This window comes from Castor canadensis, chromosome 7 (genome assembly GCF_047511655.1).
Source record: "Castor canadensis chromosome 7, mCasCan1.hap1v2, whole genome shotgun sequence".
NCBI lineage: Eukaryota > Metazoa > Chordata > Mammalia > Rodentia > Castoridae > Castor > Castor canadensis.
The window spans coordinates 76,822,076-76,841,047 of NC_133392.1; the positions used below are offsets into that span (position 1 = coordinate 76,822,076).

At 47.5% G+C, this 18,972-nt stretch overlaps 1 protein-coding gene and 1 long non-coding RNA gene across 10 annotated transcripts in view; one reads left to right on the plus strand and one right to left on the minus strand.

Annotated features, from left to right (window-relative positions):
• LOC141424836 (uncharacterized) overlaps positions 1-10,243 on the plus strand; it is a 36,643-nt gene extending 26,400 nt beyond the window's left edge. Inside the window, exons 2-4 of one of the 2 annotated variants that reach the window (XR_012449785.1) lie at positions 6,329-6,633; positions 6,789-6,946; positions 7,318-10,243. This is a non-coding gene — a long non-coding RNA (uncharacterized lncRNA). Of the gene's footprint in view, positions 1-6,328; positions 6,634-6,788; positions 7,213-7,317 lie in introns of those variants that run through there. The other variant, XR_012449784.1, reaches the window with a different exon arrangement.
• Arhgap22 (Rho GTPase activating protein 22) overlaps positions 1-18,972 on the minus strand; it is a 186,524-nt gene that overhangs the window by 45,950 nt on the left and 121,602 nt on the right. The window lies entirely within an intron of this gene.

The following is an 18,972-nucleotide window of genomic DNA, read 5'->3' on the forward strand; positions in this document are numbered from 1 at the left end:
TCCCCAATTCCTGAGCCCACAGGATAAATGTGTGAGAAGCCCCTAAGTTATAGTGCACTCTCAGGTGCAGCAAGAGTTCATGAACCCAAAGCAGCCTTCCCCGACGTGGTCTGCAGCAGTAACAGAACAGGCCTGGGCAGGAGGACTGGTGCTGTGCACACTCACATCTCTCTCACTCATGACAGTCAGGAGGAAGAGGGGGATAAAGATGTTAAACAGCAGCCCCACCTACTGTGCACAGCTCTGGACCAGGTAATTAGATAGACTGGCATTTTATCTTCTCCATAACTTGTGAGACAGTGTTCCGATTCTGAAGGAAACTGAGGCTCAGAGGAATAAGCTGCCTTGCTCACAGTCACTGGTAAGAACTGGAAAGACCAGAATTCCCTGCCCAAAGCTGCTGCCCATTCTCGCCACTTTCTCAACCTGAGCTTCTGGGACCTGACCTTCTTCATGGTCTTACCTGACCCTTGGCTCCAGGTACCCTCTGAACTCTCACTGGTGCCTTCCAGAATCCACAGAAAGACTACTAGTGACAGCAGAGAAAGTGACCTGTATAAAGGGGCAGGGGCTACCACTTCATGCGTCTGTCTCCCAGTTCAGTGCAGTAACAAGGTGGGAGGGGTTTCCTACCTGTGTCCCATTCTAAGGAGTTACAAACCTGTCTGGAAGGTGCTGTGCAATGCACCTCTAAGGATGGGGGTGGGGTCAACGTGGCTCACAGACACCGAACTCTACTCACACTGAACTTCGAGTTGGTCTCCCCAGCTGGCCCTGGCTTGTCAGGAGAAACTACCTGCCAGCCCATCTCCAATGGCATGATTCCCCTCCAGTCATGTTGGGGTGTGACCATGAGACCTGGACAATAAGCATCTGCACATAGAGAGTGAGGCTTCCCATGTAGAAGTTATCTGAAAGACAAGGCATGCTCACTCAACAAATATAAGCAAGGTCCCAGTTCTGGAGGACAGCAGGATGCTGATCGGTCCCATTGTGCAGGCCTCAGGGATACCGACAGGTACAGGCTCCCAGGTCATGGTTCTGCCTCCTTCAGCTGGATCCATAGCAGGTGGTCATCTCTTAGGGGATAACTGGATTTTCTGCTTCTGCCTCCCTACTCAGGCTATGGTAAGTGGCTGCCTTCCTCCAGGGATGGAAGAAGGATGACAACCAAACTCTGTGTGTGGAGAAAGCCTTTCTCTGTGCTCTAAATGCACAGAGAAAATGAGACTAGGGAAGACCTAGGAGAGAGGACATGGGATAGCAGGCTGACACCAAGTAGGTGAAAGGTGGTCCTGTGGCTTCAGCATGTGCCACAAAATAAGTCTGACAAAAGGAAAGAAAAGCAGACTGGAAAGGAAGACAGAATTGCCAGGGATACAGGATGGGAGCAAAGAAAGCTGGTTCTCACTGTCCACCTCCCTAGCCATAGGAGCTCACACACAGTGCACTTTCTGCCACTCATGACAGCTCCCCCTGCCCACCAAGGTCTCAATAAACCTGGCCTTCCCACTCTGCTCCATTCCAGGGCTACGCTGTTATGGGTCCTGAGCTTGTTGGCTATCTCTCACGAGGTTGGTGCCACTGTTCCGTGGAGAGCCTCTTCCCTCCCAGAGGCCAGGAGAGGGAAGGTGCAGGATATCAGCAGGACAGGTGTCTGGTCCCCATGGCTCCTTAGGGTTCTGCCTGAATCTACCCCTTAGGGGCTCTATGAAGGTAACATCTGCCTTGGCCCAGAATCAAGAAAACACATACTCTGCATTTGAGAAGGTCAACAGGATCCAGTGAAGAATAGACAACACTGGTCCCAGCAGAATGGGGACCAGCAGAGTCCTCTGCCACCTGACCCCATCCCTGAAGTGACTACACCAGTCAGACCATGCTCAGCAGAGCAGTGTCTATGTCAGTGCTCATGGAAGCCCTATTGACTGCCCTTCCTCCTTGAGATGTACCCACTGAGATTTCTTTTAATTCTAGACCAAGGTCCCTGAACAGAAGAGTGTTGGGTGCTCATCTGGGGCTCCAGATGTCCCATATTAACATCTGACCAGATCCTCTTCTCTATAGTCAAGAGGCAGCAAAGTGGTTCACCTGGAAGAAGCAGGTCCCAAAGACATCCCTCCCCCAGTTCCAGGACAGAGATAGCCCCCATGCCCTGCCCCAGTGCAGCTGGCCCTGTGGCTTCCCATGGCTAGCCCTCCACCTTTTGGGGACTGCTCACACCCTGTCCTGGACACACCATGCAGTAGCTAGCACCTTTTGACCATCTGGAGCCTCATCAAATGTCACTCTAGTTGGACTAAGCAAGGTGGCAGCCATGGAGTGCTTGCTCAGTGTCTCAGAACTCAGTCAAGCCTGAGTGAGCCAGCACACAAACCCAGTGAGATGACGGGAGCAACAATGCAGGGGAACAGAATCAGCTGTGTCCATAAGTGAGGTGGAATCATATGGTCAGTAAAGGAAATGAGCACTGACCACACATTAAAGATTTTGAAAGAAGTGAAAACTAGCTGCCCTGAGACTAGTGACACAGCCACTGATACCTTGAGGGTCTTTGGCCATCTGGGAGGTGATACCTCATGTCTAAATGAGAGCATCTCCATTCCAGGGTTGTGTCCTGCCTGGGGACACTTAGTGGTCATCCTGCAATGTGGAACCACCAGGTCGAGGATAGCGGAGTGGGTGGAGGCAAGCCCCTGTCTTTGCCTACACTGCTTGCCCTAAACCACTTTGATGGCATCAGGACACCTCTGGCCAGCTGGCCTGGGGCAGGGCATGGGGACTCTTTCTCTATCCTGGATTATGGGACAGGGAGGGGGTTTGGGACCTGCTTCTTCCTCTGGTGGCAGCAGGGAGGTGGGCTATTTCCTGCAGCTGAAAGCATGTTGGCACAGGACCTCAGCAGTCACAGGCAGCTTTCCTGTCTGCCCAGGTTTCTCCTCAGCTACTGGGAGGAGCACCTTTAGGGGCTCACAGGTCACACAGGGGACCTGCAGCCTGAGTCACTGGAGAAACCGAGAAAGGTACTTGACAAAATTTAACATCCTCTTGGATAAAAAATTCTCCATTGAAGGGGAAGAGGTGGGTTCCTCTTCCACATAGATGTCCTCCAGACAACAGTGTGTTTGGTGGAGAGGCCCTTCCAGCAAGGCCACTACCACCCAACTCCACTACTTAACACTTCCCTAGAAGTCTTAGCCTGTGCAAATGGGCAAGAGAAGCAACACACACTATGAAAGCAGAAAAGAAGAATGTGGTGACATTATTACTGCTATTATTTTTTTCAGGCTGTCTGTTCATATATGTGGAAAATCTAAGTCAATGAACTAACAAACCATCACAAGCAATAAAAGAATCCAGTCCGTTAGCCAGACACAAAGTTAGTGTATGGAAATCATAATCTACTTGTAAATTTGAAGAAATAGAAATGGATACCATGTGTATATGGAGGAACACAACACAATAAGATGCCAATCCCTGCTAATTTAGTGTACAAACTTAACACAATTAAGATACTAATAGCAAAAATTAGCAGATCATTAAAAAAATGGAAGTCCAACCAGCCTTACTAAGTATGAAATAAGAGTACAGAGCTACAGTTAATTAAAACCACATGGTACTGATAACATGATCAAGATAGACTCAAATGGGAGGTGGGAATATATCGAGTTATTTCAAATAGATGAATACATGATGGATCATTTACAACAAAATAGAAATTCACAACAGATCAAAAATTAAAAGCAAAGCCATAAAAGCACCAGACTGAACCAGGAAAGAAATTGTGTATAATCTGAAAGTGGAGAAGACCTTTTGAAGTATGACTATAAAACTAGAGGCCAAAAGATGTGTCTGCATAAATCAAAAATATTTACATAGTGAAAAACTGAATGACAAAAGGAGAGGAAGTGGATATGACTTGGTAAGGGATGTTTTCCAGGTACTGAAAAGAAATAAATGACAGGTTGGAGGAGTAGCTCAGTGGTGGAATGCATGCTTAGCATGTGCAAGGCCCCAGGTTCAACCCCAGCACACACACACACACACACACACACACACACACACACACACAAACACACACACACACACACACACACACACACACGGGGCCAAGTGTGGAGGTGCACGTCTGTAATCCTAACAGGCTATAAGGCAAAACTATCTGAAAACAAAACAAACAAGCAAAAAACACAGGAAGACGTATTTTGTGTCTAGATTTGGAATGTTCTCACACTTAACAGAAATGATGTTAAGTGAAAAAAAGCAAAGGAAAACCAATCTGCTATCATATTTGCAATGGAAGAGGGAGGGAGGAAGAGGAGAAGGAAGAAGGATATGAGATGTACTTATTTGTTGGAATATGTACAAAATCCGAAAAGAGAAAGGAAGCATTTGAAACAGAGGTTCCTCTGGGGAAGGTGGGAGGCACGGAAGCAGGAAGCAGGGCTTTTTGCCTTTGATATTTGCACTACATTATTGCCCATTTAAAATGCTAAATGCAAACAGGCTTTCATACAAAGGAGAAACGGGCGAAGCAAACCTCAAACCAGGTACTCCAGATGGGCGAGGGCAGTGAGCAGGCCTGAGCTTCTGCATTTGCCTGTGCAGGGCCTCCAGCACCTGAAGTCCTCACAGCTGGTTTCCCAGCTCCCTGGGGCTGGGGGCAGCTGGAAGCACCGACCTAGGAAGGATGGTGACGAAAACAGACAAACCCTTACCCTGTTGGTAGACTTTGGCACACCCTGTTTAGGGAATAATTTACAGAATCTGTGGAAACTTTAAGTGCCCCATCAATTCATTCCTGGACAATTACTTTTCAGATAAATTTACACATATGCATAAAGAGGTAGTAAGAGGAGGTATGGCTCAAGCGATAGAGCTCCAAGCGTGAAGCCCAATTCAAACCCCAGTCTCCCCCTACCAAAAAAAAAGAAGTAGCAAAAATAAACTGGGAACAACTTAACCTTCCATCAAGTTAAATAAATAATAACACAGCCATCCCTCCGCATCAGCAACGGATTGCTTCCAGGACCTCCTATGGATACTCAGATGTGTGGTGGATGTGCAAGTCCCTTATATAGAATGGCCTGGTATTGAAACAGGACCCGTGCACATCCTCCACACCCTTACATGGCCTCTAGACAACTAGTCATACACTGTAAATGCTGTGGAACGCGTTATGTGGTATTGTTTAGGGAATAATGACAAGAAAATATGTCTATATGCTCTACATGGGTGCAATTTTTCATGAGAATATTTTAATCTACAGTTGGCTGAATCCAGGGATGGGAATCCCACAGATATGCAAGGCCAATTACACTACTTTAATAAATCATAGGCATACATCCAAACAACCGAAAGGTGGTGAAGCTGTGTGAAGATCCATTATTATGTGGGAGAGCAAACTCCAGGTGAAGAGAGGCTTCCACTTACATAACAGTGGCCTCCCCATGGATAGATAAGCCTATTTGTTAGGAACAAGTAGGAGGAACCCACTTGGCTTGCTTCAGGGAGGAGGAGGAAGGGCCCAGGAGCAGGGGAGAGACTGCCTTCTCACTTGAAGGCTCTGTGAAGGGCCCCTGTATGTTCTCAGGGGACACATGAGTCTCTTAAATAAGGATTGTGTTTTTCTTCCCATTAAGAGAGGCGGCAGCTGGTGTGACTGGCCCTGCAGACGTTGAGCCTGCACTTTGGCAGCTGTTAATTTAGGAAAATGCCCTAAATGTTCTCGCAATGGTCTTTGTTTCAAGTTCCCCTTTTGGCACCCATCATTGAGCACAGTTTCATTTCGTAAAGCGGCATCTCCCTGGGAATCTTCTCTCGTGGTTTTGGGGATGTTTGGGTTTTCAGGGAATCTGTGTATGGTCTTGCCACCATGGGAGAACTGGGGTTTAATCTTTCTCCCAGGGACAATTGCAGAAGTGATGCGGTGTGGGGCAGGCTGGGGAATGCCTGGCTTCAGGGAGGAGGGCTGCCTCTGAAGTGCAAGGCAGATAGACCTTTCCCTTCCCCAGCCAGAATCCCAGCTGTGGCCTCTCCAGGGTCTCAGGACCTGCCAGGACTTACTGCTTCACTGGGGTTCTCATGGAACTGAGAGCACCCCTGCAGCCCAGGCAGCTAGCTACTCCCCCTCTGCCTGCCTGCTGGCCCCTGGTGTACCATGTGCTTCCCCTCTTCTCCCCCGGCTTTGCAAATGCAGATAAATGTCTTTCTCACCTGACCACCTGGTTAGCTCCCGCTCATCCTTCAAGACCCCTTCAAACATCCCTACTTTAAAATTCCCTCCGTACCCAATCCCAGCTGCCTTATCCCTTTCTCCCTTCCACAGGGAATTATTGAAGGTCTACTACATGCCACACACTATGTGTCGGACAGAAACTTCAGAGAGATGAATACGGCGGCTCTCAGCTGCCACTGTCACCATGACAACCATGCCACTGCGCCACCACTCTGCTACCACTAAGCACTCTGCTCAGCAACTCTGTGAAGGACACACTATTATCATCTCCCAGTGCTCCGGAGAAACTAAGGCAGTGGGAGGAAGCTGCAACTTGCATCCAAGTCCCCTCCTCAGTCCATGTCCCGCTGCAACAGGCCCTCTCCCCTAACACCTCACAGAGGGCCTGGCTCCAGGTGGGTCCCTCAGCAAAGCCTGTTAACTGACCAAGACACTGCAGGCCAGTGGCCAGCTGCTGTGACATAGGGAACCAGGTGGCACCTGTCTAATATGGGTTGCTATTGAGAATTGGTTGCTATTTTGCCCACTAACACTGTGACTCTTACTCCAGGTTCCCCAAATCAAAGTATGAGCAAGGGCTCATGAACAGGAAACTATCCCCGGACAGCAGGGGGAAAGGCCCCACACAGATGGGTGCTGGGTCAAGCTGGCTGCTGCTCTGGAGGCCTGGAGATCTGTCCTTCCAACCCTGGGACCAAAGGAGAGCAGGTACCCCTGGCTTCAGTAATCTACTGGCCAAGGGTGGTCTGGGGGCGGGGATCTTTGACTCTCCCCGCCTCTGGAGGGCTGGTAGGGCAGGAGACACCAGATAGGCATCATAGCAGGTGGCTGGGGCTTACAGGGTAGACAGGCTGTAGTGCATGGATGAACAAGACAGGTTCAAGCCCCTTCTTGGAGCCTACTCCAGGGGTGAGCTCTGTAGGTGGGGAGGGAGCAATGAAGGAGATAAGCTCAGGTGGAGCAAGAGCTGCCTGGCGATGGGTGGGCTGCTCCTTAAGCAGTGTGTTGGGGTGGCGGGGGCGGGAGGGGGGGGGCGTGGATCCCAAGCTGAGAAAGAGACAGCTGCCTTTCTTGCACAGATCTAGCTGAGGCATGGTGAGATGGGGGTAGGAGGACAGCAAGTGCCCTGAGCTGGGAAGTGACAGGAGGTGAACAGAAAGAGCTCAGGACTCAACCTTGAACTCTCTGAGTGGTGATGGAAATGAAGTCCAAGAAAGGGGAGGAGGCTTCAAGTTCTGGGGTGAGTGGAACCCAGGCAGGTGGAAAAAAGGGGGTGTCCCAAGTCCCACCCCACCCTGCTTCCCTTGTCTCCAGAAACAGTACATTTTAGACTAAATAAACAAAAACCACCCTATAATTGTGGGCACCAAATTTTTTTAATGCTGGTGGTGTCCCCCCACCCTGTCACCCGCCTAATTGGTTCAGAAGCTTGATAAACCCTAATCCCACACCAGGCTCCTCCTGCCCGGGGCTCCAGCCTGGGTCTGGTCCCACAGGCTGGCTTCAGGCCAGGATGCTAGGCAGGAACTGCCCATCTCCCCCAAGAGCTCAAGCTGGATTCTCAGGGCCACCAGGAGGTGGCAGCCAGCCAGCTGCGTCTGCTTCTCCATTCCCTGACACTGTGACCTCACGATCCCTGAGTCCTGCACTGTGTTAGGAACTGGAGACGAAAGTGATGCAGACGTGGGCGGGGTCCTCAGTGAGCCACTGAGGGAAAACAGGTCTGCAGCAGACCTGGAAGGCAAGTTAGTGAAGGCAACACCTACACCATCTGTCCTGTACTCCAAGGTCGCACATCTTGGCCCCTCTGCCCTTTATTATGGAGGTGGCAGTGGAGTCTTAGCCCAAACCCAGGGCCTCAACCCCTCCCCCAACCCTGCATCATAAAAGCTCCAGGAAATCACATGGGAGGAAGGGAACATGGCTGGCCCTTCCTACTTACTTCCAAAAAACCTGGGAGTGAGTAGAGGAGGAATTTCAGGGTAAATGGGTTTTGCCTGACTTTGACCTCTTTCCTCAGCCTACCTGGACAGGTAGTGGACGAGGAGGGCTGCATAGAAGAGGCAGCCCCAGAGATATAATGAAAGGCCTGCAGTAGTTCTGCTGACTGGAGGGAAGGGCTGAGGAGAGAGAGGCCCAGGGGAAGTGATGTATCACACAGAAGAGATGTAGGTGGCCAGGGTTCAAGGTGCTCCCCCTTACCCTAGTTCGGCTCCTCCCTAGCTGGGCATATCCCCTTTATTTGAAGGGCCACCATGCATGTCACTGCAACTGGTTCTACTGAGGTCAAATCTCACAGGGGCACAGGACCTTAGTGCTTTACCACACAAATTGTTTAGTCCTTAAAATAAGAAAAGAAACAAGATGCTATATTTATAAGCTCCCTGGAGGCTGGGTATACAACCAGATGAGTAAGAAGTGGTCTTGCTAATGACAGGATGAAGTTTAGCATGTTCACTATTACCCAGCACCACTCCCTAGCACATCTAGGAGGCACCCATTCACGTTGTAGTCTAAATGAATGCTGTGCCCTCTGGAGGCCACCACTCATACTGCAGTTTACATGTATGGCGTCCCCTAGAGTTACACACTGGAAGGGCCTAGATGCTCTCACATTCGTGCAGAAAGACAACCTTGAGGCAGGTCTTATCCACAGAAGGAAACTGCCCAATCTCCCAGCAAGAGGGTCAAAGCTGAGATATTTCCTGTTGTCTACCTGACTCTAAGTCCAGTGTTGTCCCCTTCAACAGAGCTCACAGGGATAGGAACAAGGCTCCAACTCTCCAGCCTCAAGGGCCTCCTGTCCTCCTCAGTCCCAGCTGCAGGGGCAAGGTTCAGCCCTAACCTTGGGGAAATTCCTTGAAAAGTGACCTTGTTCCCAAGGTTCTTCATCACCTTGGACAGCCTCATTTGAAGAATCTTGACTTACAGAACCAAGATAGCTGCCACAATCAGGGTGACCACCTGTCTCTCCCAGGAGCAGAAATTACAGCAACCTTGTTTATTCACAACTTGCTTATGTGGTGGTCCAGGGACAGAGAAGCAATGAATGGAAGCCAAAGCAGGTAAAGAGCACATCAGCACAGACCTTACTCGGGGCATGCTTACTCTTATTTTACACACATTTCTAACATGCATGGCTCACTGGTTTCATGGTCCATAGTTTATAGATCAGATAGCAGGTAGGTAAAAAGAGGACTGGGAGAGCTAATACAGAGTGAAAATTTATCGCAACAGAAGTGAGGGCTGACAGCAACAGAAACAAGATTCCAGGATTCAAAAAGAGGAACTTTGAGGGCAAAGTGAGCAACACCCCAACAAAAACCAACCATTCAAACATGCACAGAGTGACAAGTCTCCCTCCTACCCGAGGCTTCAGTGTGCCAGACCCTGGCACAAAGAAGTGGCTGTGAGCAGCCTCCTACGGGTCCTTATATGACAGTCATCTTGCATTTGTAGATGTGCTGGAGACTCCAGGATGACAGGCAGTCCCCCAGGGAGTTCACAGTGTCAAGTGGGGCTGAGCACAAGAAGCCACAAAACCTCCGTTTATTTTGCAAGTCAAAGGTGAGGTGTGAAAAGTCAGGTTGACACGTGGTCCATTCTGAAGGCCCAGAGTGACTAGGATTAGTCACTCTGTTCAGCTGGCTATCCCAAAAGCCACAGTGTGAACTGCTAATGGTGACACTACTGACATCCCATGGGAAGAAAGCACTCCCAAGAATGCCCCTTGGGACTGCTGAGGCAGGGGAAGAGGCATCTGGGGGACACGGCTGTCCATCTAATGATGAAACTGGGCACCAACACACAGAGAGCTGGACAGGGTAGAGCTTTCATTCTCCAGGGCTTCTGATCACCATAAGCTCTGGGTGAGGCCTGATGCCCAGGCCTAGCATAGGAGGATGAAGACACTACACTTGTGCAGGCAGCCGGGAGAAGGCCCAAGCATCCTCACAGAGAAAGCTGCAGGCCATCCCGCGTTCCCTCAGCTGCCAGCTGAGCTGGGGGGGGGGGTCCTGCTCTAGGCCAGCGACTATGCTGGACCCCAGGGCCTCACCCAGGAGCACCCAATACAGGGGGCACAGGCACCCTGGTCAGCAAGCAGCCGGGGTGCCCTCCAGCAGAGGCCAGACAGGAGCGGGCACAGCGGAGCTTTGTTCTGGCCCCGCCACCCCGTGGCTGGGCAGACGCTCTGTGAATGGCACTGTTGTGGTATTTTAAGAAGATTCTACAAATAGCACTCGCGCAGAATGGACCTCAGAGCCAGGCTCATGAATGCTGCACGCGAGGGCGGCCGCCTGGGAGCTCTGGCCAGCACAATGGGGCCTCACGGTGGGGGGGGGGGCAGGGCAGGATGCTGGGTGACCCTGGCCCCTTTCTGCGGCTCAGGGCCTCACTTCCTCCAGGCCCCAGGGAACCCCCCCACCCCCACCCCCGCCCCGCATAGCCCAGTCTCCCAGTGGCTCCCAGTTTATTGGGGTGAGTGGCTTCCTGGGCTTTCTGAATAATGGGAGAGGGCTGTGGTATCCCTTCCACGCCTGCCACTCCGGATCTCCAGGCTCTAACGATGTCCTATGGGTCAAAGAGAAGGGGGGCACAGGAAGGAAGGATGGCCTTCATCAGAAATCACTTTATTAGGTAGCCAGAGGAATCTCAAAGACCCATTGTCCTAGCAGTCAAGGACCATGAACTGGAATCTTTCCAGAAGAGTCCATTCTGGAGACTTAGAGGACAGCTGAGAGAAGAGAAAGAACACAGATTTTGGAGTCAGTAAGAGCTAGGTGAAAAGACAGCTCTCCTGGGACATCTGGGTGGTCTAGTTAAGTTATTTACCTCTCACAGTCTCTAAGTCTTGTCCTTTACAGTCAACATGGCAAGGGTGAGGAAGGGCACATGGCACACGCTGTGTGAGACCAGAAAACACTTGGTAAATGTTTGTCTGGCTTCATCCCAAATGAGAGACCATTCATCTAATGCACACATGCGTTCCAGGTCTAACATACAGCAGAACCACGACTGAGAACATGGCAGGCATCCAGGAACCGCTCTTTTTTTTTAATTTATTTTTATTTTTATTTATTTTTTAGTGGAACTGGAGCTTGACCCAGGGTTTGCAAAGCAGGCACTCTACCGCTGGAACCACACCTCCAGTCCATTTTTTTCTGATTATTTTGGAGATGGGATCTCAAAAACTACACCTGTGCTGGCTGTGAACCTCAATCCTCCCGATCTCTGCCTCCCAAGTAGCCACGATTATAGGCGTGAGCCATCTCACCAGGCCAGGGGACCCATCTTGATCCCACAGTTTACACACATCAGGGCTGTGGAGTCAATAAGCGGGGTACAGGAAGCCTGGGTGGGGCGACAGAGAGCGTCAGGGCCTGTGGCAAAGTGGAGGAGCAAGGTCCAAGACTCGTTTGTCACTTAGGGTACTTGGAAAACATCTGAGGCAATAAAAAAAGAATCACTTAAGAAAGACGTGCTCCAATCTCCCAGCACATTTGTAAGCTGGTGGCCAAATCCATCAGCTATGTCAGAGGTATCATGGGAGGGCAGCACCCTCTCACCTCCTGGCATTGAATGACTGGTATTCACGGAGTAGGGACAGTGTGACACCTGTTCCATACGTAGCCCACACAGTTCTGAGCACAGAGCTCTTGCTCCAGCCATGAGGGCTAAATGGGGATGAAGCTAGGAGCCCTGTTCAGAGCCAAGAGCACAGAGGCCACAGACTCAAGGCCTCTGAAAGGGCCAGCGGCATGCTCCATGGCCTCACGTCACTTACATCCTCTTTTTCATGGTGCCAGAGATGGAACCCCATGTCTCACACATGCTAGGCACGCGCTGTACCACTGAGCTACACTCCCAGCCCCACTTTGGGTTTTTATAAAACCTCACATGAAAAATGCAAAGGCCAGGCCAGGTGATCTCCAAGAACCACTGGGCTTCACCTGAGCCTGCAAGTGACATCTAACAGTTGCCTCAAGTCCACCACCAGCACAAAGGACGGTGAGGGTGGGCACCCTCCTCCCCTCTCCTCCAGGCTTGTCCCTGGGAAAGACCCTGCTTGGGTCAAGGCAGGAAAGGACTAGCCTGTGGGTAGACAGGTGACTCAACACGGCAGCCAGGGTCTCACTAAGTCATAAGGTGCTGGTTTATCCAGCAGGAAACTGGTGTTTGGTAGTGGCAGACACTGACCCTACACCAGTCCCTTTCTCCGGCCCTCACTGCTTCACGAGAACCCTGTGAAGCTGTGCTCAACCTGCCAGGGGACCAAGGCCTAGCAAGCCCAGGCATGTGCCCACAGGCCCAGCATGCCAATGTGGCAGAGTCAGGATTTGAGCTTCGACTCCAAAGCCGTTCATGCTCCCCTGTCCTGCAACCTCTGAGGAGCTGGTGTCATCTCCAAACAAGCCATGCCCCCGACACAGCTCTCTGTCTGACTCTCATGGGTAAACTAAGGAAGAAGAGCTGCCTAATCTCAAAAGTTCTCTCCCCACACCCTGTGCAAGGCTCTCTGCCTCCAGAGGAAGTTGATGCAGACGTGGTCTGTATGAAGATCTCCACAGTGGCTGTGCAGACCCAGGACCTGTGGGATGGAACAGATCAAACTCCAGCATTCTAGATGGTCCTAGTGGGCCAGGCATGGATAATTCAGGTGCTGGATGGCAGGGATGTGGAGGATCCCAGGAATGTTGGGGTGGTAGAGGAGAACTTGTCAGCCTGTGACAAACTTCTTCACTGTTCTGCTGAGCACCATCTGAATCATGACCTACTGTGGAGCCCCCGGGTGGGAAGGGATCAGAGCACCTGCTGCGTGCAGGGCACCCCTTGGGAAATCTGAGGAGCTGGGCTAGGGTGACTGAAAGCAGGTAGAGGGCTCCACACAGTCCCTGGTGTGCACCTCATGTTCTGTACTTGCAGACAGTCCCACGTGGCAGAGGCCACTGTGAGATTGCTGATGACTGTCAGACCTGAAGTCGTAAAAGACTGGATGTGGCCCAGGATCACGATGCCTGCTCCTGCATGGCGCTGGTGCATCACTGAGTTCATGAACATCCTCTCGCTGTTCGTGCTGTGGCTGCCAGTGTCCACAGAGGGACTGCCTATCAGAGTACACCACTCACTCCCCAACCTGGCTTGGTCTGAGAAGACTTGGGAGACAGGGACAGGCTACACCCCAGGAGGAACTCAGATAAGGATAGGCCCTGTGCGTGACGGGTCCTCAGAGAGGAACCTAGCCTGGCTAAAGCCACAAAGGAAAGGAGAAGCTGCTCGTCTGCACCTGACCTCTGACTCCTTCCAAACTGGATGTGATAGGGGATGTGCCAGTCTTTCAGTTTCAGGTTTCACTAGAGAAGGGTGCATGTACTCTTCTGGATCTCTCTGCTGCTCCCCACTGCTGTCGCAACAGAGAGACTGGGCGGCACTAACATGGGGCAGTTTGGGGGACAGGCAGCCTGGGTAGGCATCCCAGTTCTGAGTGGCCTTGGATGGGGAGACTCAGGTTCCTGATCTCTAAGGAAGAGACTAGGGACAGAATGTACTCGAGGGTTGCTGTGAGGAGTAAATGAACTCTTGCATACCAATATAGAAAGTGCTCAGGCCAGGTCTCGACACATAGTGCTGTACATATTATAAATGCTGTTATGTCAGCAAAGCAACACTGGCCTCATCTACTTTTTAGAGTCTCACCCTAAGTCACAAGCCAAATAATATTTGCATTACTGGGCATTTCTGTGGGCCAGAGCCCTAGTATAGAGATGCCAGTTAATTCTTCCCTTAACACAACTGGGTGAGGTTGTTGGTGTCCCTATTTATAGACAAAGATACCTCTTTTTTCTCAAAGGGGTAACCTGTCCCCAACACTGCATGAACTATGGCAGAGTCAGAGTTCAGAACCAGGTCTGTCTAACTCCAAGTTTTATCACCTTCTAACATTTCACACCAACTCCTTGAGCCCAAGCCCCTGGGCACCTTAACTCACCTCTACGTCCCCCCTTAACACCCAGTTAAAGTTTAGGTAAGAAAGACAAGAGTTGAGTGCCGGCACACATATGTTGGTATGAATTGGCTTCTCAAAAAACCCATCCCCAGGGCATTGTCATAATTTGACCTGTTTTGCAACTCCCTGAAAAAGCCCCTTTTACAGACTACTGTCATTATTTCATTCCCAGCTCATTCTTTGGGGGGAAACCCTACTTTCAGAGCATTTGTTGGAAAGAATAAGCAGGAATTCTTTAACAGTATAGCTGTTAAAGTCAAGACAAACAGGAGTTGGCCAAAACGTAAAAGCAAGATCTTTTAAGATCTTTTAAGTTTCCAGAAAGAACTGGAAACTTTGAAAAGCTCTGATATAATCCTGGAGATCCAAAGGCCATGTGTGTGCACATATGCAAGAAAGACCTGAGAGGGAAGGGAAGGTAAAACTGATTGGCAGAGTTGCCTTTATATTATCTACAAAAAATTATAAGACATACAAAGAAGCAGGAAAGTGTGGCCTGTACACAGGAAAGGAAGTAGCCAGTAGAAACTGACCTTGACCCAGCTCTTAGACTTACTAGGCAAAGTCTTCAAACAGCTACCATAAATACACTCGAAGAACTAAAGAAGCCATGTGTAAAGAATTAGAGGTAAGGATGTCAATGATATCTCACCAATTACAGAATATTGATAAAGAAATATTAAAAATTCAGTTTAAAAGTATAGTAGCAACTAAACAATTCACTATAGGAGTTCAACAGTAAGGACAAAAAAAATCAGTAAACTTGAAAATAGGCTCATTGAGAATATCTACTCTGAGGGGAAAATCTAGAGAGAAATAAACAGAACCTGAGCAGCTGATGGGACACCACCAAGTATACCAACATACAGATAATGTGAATCCTAGGAGGGAAGAGGCAAAAAAATGGTGGAAGGATAAATGATGGCTGAAAACTTCCTGATGTTTAGAAAATCATCTTCTACTAAAGAGTCTCCATGAACTACTACGAGAACACACACTTAGACATCTAATAGGTAAGTTGACCAAGACAAAGAAGCTTGAAAGAAGCAAAAGAAAATGATCTGTCACACACAAGGGATTCTCAATTAAATTAATAGTTGGTATCTTTTTGAACACCATGGAAGCCTGAAAGCAGTGGGATTATTTCAAAATACTGAAAGGGAAAAAAAAAAAAAGTTTACCAGCCAAGAATTCTATGCCCAGCAAAACCATCCTTTAAAAGTGAAGACAAAAGCAGAAGCTAGTGGCTAATGACTGTGATCCTAGCTACTCAGTGGCAGAGATCAGGAGGCTCTTCGTTTGAAGCCAGCCTGGGCAAATAGCTACCAAGACCCTATCTCGAAAATATCCAACACAAAAAAGGGATGGTGGAGTGGCTCAAGGTGTAGGCCCAAAGTTCAAGCCCCAGTACCACAAAAAAAATGAACACCAGATAAATGAAAACTATAAATATTCAGTTCTCCATCCTAGCAGGTTTGTCCTACAAGAAACTATAAAAAAAGACCCTCAAGTGAAATAAAAGAACATTAGATGGTCACTCGAATCCACAGCAGGAAATAAAGAGCAGTTAGATATAAAAGATAATAAATATGTATGTAGTAACTTTTTCTTCTGTTTAAAAGGTAACTGCATAAAGCAATGCTTGCAAAATTGTGGTAGTGCATAAAGATGTATTATTATGACTGTGGCATAAAGGAGGGGACAGAGCAATACTGGAGCAAATTTTCTGTGTATTACTGAAGTTAAGATAGCATTAGTATGAATTATACTATTTTAAATTAAATAACACCCAGAACAACTATGGAAACAACTAACATAAAATACTGTAAAGAAACAATGAGAGAATTAAAACGATATGTTAGAAAATTTCTATTTACTATAAAAAAATGGTAGTAATAGAAGAATACAGAACACAGAAGACCTGACTACAGAAAACAAACAGCAAAACAGCTAACATAAGTCTACCTTATCAGTAGTTATATTAAATATAAATGGATTAAATACTCCCACAAAAAAGCAAAGATTGGTGAATGGATTTTTTTTCAAATGAGCAAACAATATGCTACTACAAGAGAAATTCAAATTCTGAAACACAAGTAGGTTGAAAGTGAAATGACTGGAAAAGATATACTATTCAAACAGTACTGAAAAGAGAGCTAGTGGGTATATGAATATCAGACAAAACAGACTTAAAAATGTTGCTAAAGGAACATTTTAAAGATACAAAGGTTGATGTTGCAGGAAGATGTAATAACTACAAGCATAAATGTCCCTAATAACATGGCCCCATGAATTTAAAGTGGACATAATTGAAGAAATATTCAATAATAATTATTGGAGGCTTTCATGCTTCTTTTTTCAACAATGGAACTAGGCAGAAAGTCAACAAAGAAACAGAAGATTTGGAGAGAAAGAGGAAACACTCAGACCTAACATACATGTAGAGAGTACTCCAACACCACCAGAACACACAGTCTCCAGTGAACATGGAAGATACTCCAGAATAGATAATATACAAAACCATAAGCAAACCTTTAAAAATTTGAAGACCTTACTGAAATAAATTATAAAAATATGCCCTCTGACTTCCAAGGAAAGGAATTAGAAATCAATAAAAAAAGGAAATTTGGGTAATTCACAAATATGGAAAGTAAACAACTCCCTCATAAATCCCCAAAGAAGAAATCACAACAGACATTTTAAAAACTATCTGATGAATGAAAATGAAAGTACAACATACCAAACCTTACAGGATGCAGTGAAAGCGTACTTAGAGGATATCGGTATAAACATCTATATAATAAAATACAGAAATATGTCTATTTTATACAATATAGAAGGATCTCAAGTCAATAATCTAATCTTACATCTTAAGAAACTAGGTAAGGAACAAACAAACCCAAATTACTATTATTATTAATTGGACTGGGTTTTGAACTCAGGGCCTCCTGCTTGCTAGGCAGGTGCTCTACCACTAGGGCCTCTCCACCAGCCCACCAAATCCAAATCAAACAGAGGGAATGAAATAAGATTAGAGTAGGGATGAACAAAGCAAAGACAGGGAAAATCAACAAACACAAAAGTTGATTCTTTGACGAGATCACCAAGTTTGACAAACTTTAGCTACACTGACCAAGAAAACGAAGATATCTCAAATTATTAACATCAGCCATACAGAATAAAAGGGATTAAAAGGGAATAATATGAACAACCAGTTGTCAAGAGATTATATGACTTAGATGAATTAGGCAAATTCCTAGAAAGACACAAACTACTGAAACCAACTCAAAAGAAACAGAAAAATCTAAATAAACCTTTAACAAGTACACAGATTGGATCGATAACTTACACATTCCCAAAAAGAAAAGCATGGGGCCAGGGGGCTGCACTGGTAAATTCTACCAAGCATTCAATACAACTACTCACAAACTCTTCCAAAAAATTCCTTCTATTCAGTCAGTACCTCTCTGATAATAAACATGAAAATATCACATGGAAACTACAAGCCTGAAATATCCTTCATGAATACAGTCATAAAAAAATCCTCAAAAAAATAAGCTAGCAAAATATAATCTGAATCAGCTGATTAATGGGAAAGTAAAATGTGGTACATTCATATTATGAAATACTATTCTGCCATGAAAAGGAATCAGGTCAGGTGTAGTGGTGCACATCTCTAATCCCAGTTACCTAGAAGGCAGAGATAGGAGGATTGAGGTTCAAGGCCAGACTGTGGAAAAGTTAGCAAGACCCTATCTCAAAAACAAGCTGGGAGTGGTGGCATACACCTATGATCCCAGTTACTCAGGATACAGAGGTAGGAGGATCTCGGTCCAAAGCTGACCCGAAAAAAGCTTGAGACTCTTATCTGAAAAACAAATGAAAAGTGAAAAGACTGAATGTGTGGCTCAAGTGGTAGAGTGCTTGCCTGACAAGTGCAAGCCTCTAAGTTTAATCTTCGATACGACCAAAAACAGAAAAAGAATGAAGTAGCAGTACACGAATAAACAATGAAAACATTTTGGTAAGTGAAAGAAGTCAACACAAAAAGCCATACATCATGGGAAAGTAGTTTTGAGGCTGCCTGGGGCTTCAGAACGGGATGGGAGAGGGGGATGGTAGAGCTGTCTGAGATGGGAAGTGCTGATGGGCGTGAGGTTTCTTTTTGGGGTAATGAAAATGTTTGAAGTTAAGACTGCGGTGCTGGTTGCACAATTCTAGGAATATATTAAAAGCCGAATACTCTAGATGGACGAAGTCTAAGGTATAATACATCTCAATAAAGACATTCGAGAGTCCAGTGATGGGTTTTAGGCAGAAGAGTCCTTCAAAAGATAGAAATCCAGGTAGGTATGCGTGAGCCACATAGCCAGGTGGAGTGAGGGGGAATAAGAGGAGCTGTTTTAAGGGGTTCCCTTCATTTGAATGCTCCCTATTTTAGTCCCAAGATTCCTGGAGGGGGTCCCTTACAGGTTCAAGGACCCACAGACTAACAAGATGAAAAAACATACCTCCAGGCATTTCTGTCCATGTCTCTTCTGGAGTTCAGGGCTCTGAAGGTGTACGGGAAGTTTTTTGTCCTAATGGCCAAGGTCAGGAATTTAGGCCTTTCTAGGACTGGTTCCCCTCTGGGACCCTTTTCCCAACCCTGAAGGCTGGCAGTGTTGACCTTGGCCATGTGCTAGTTAAACAGACCCACCCATAAGCGTGGTCAAAGGAGGGCTGCTAA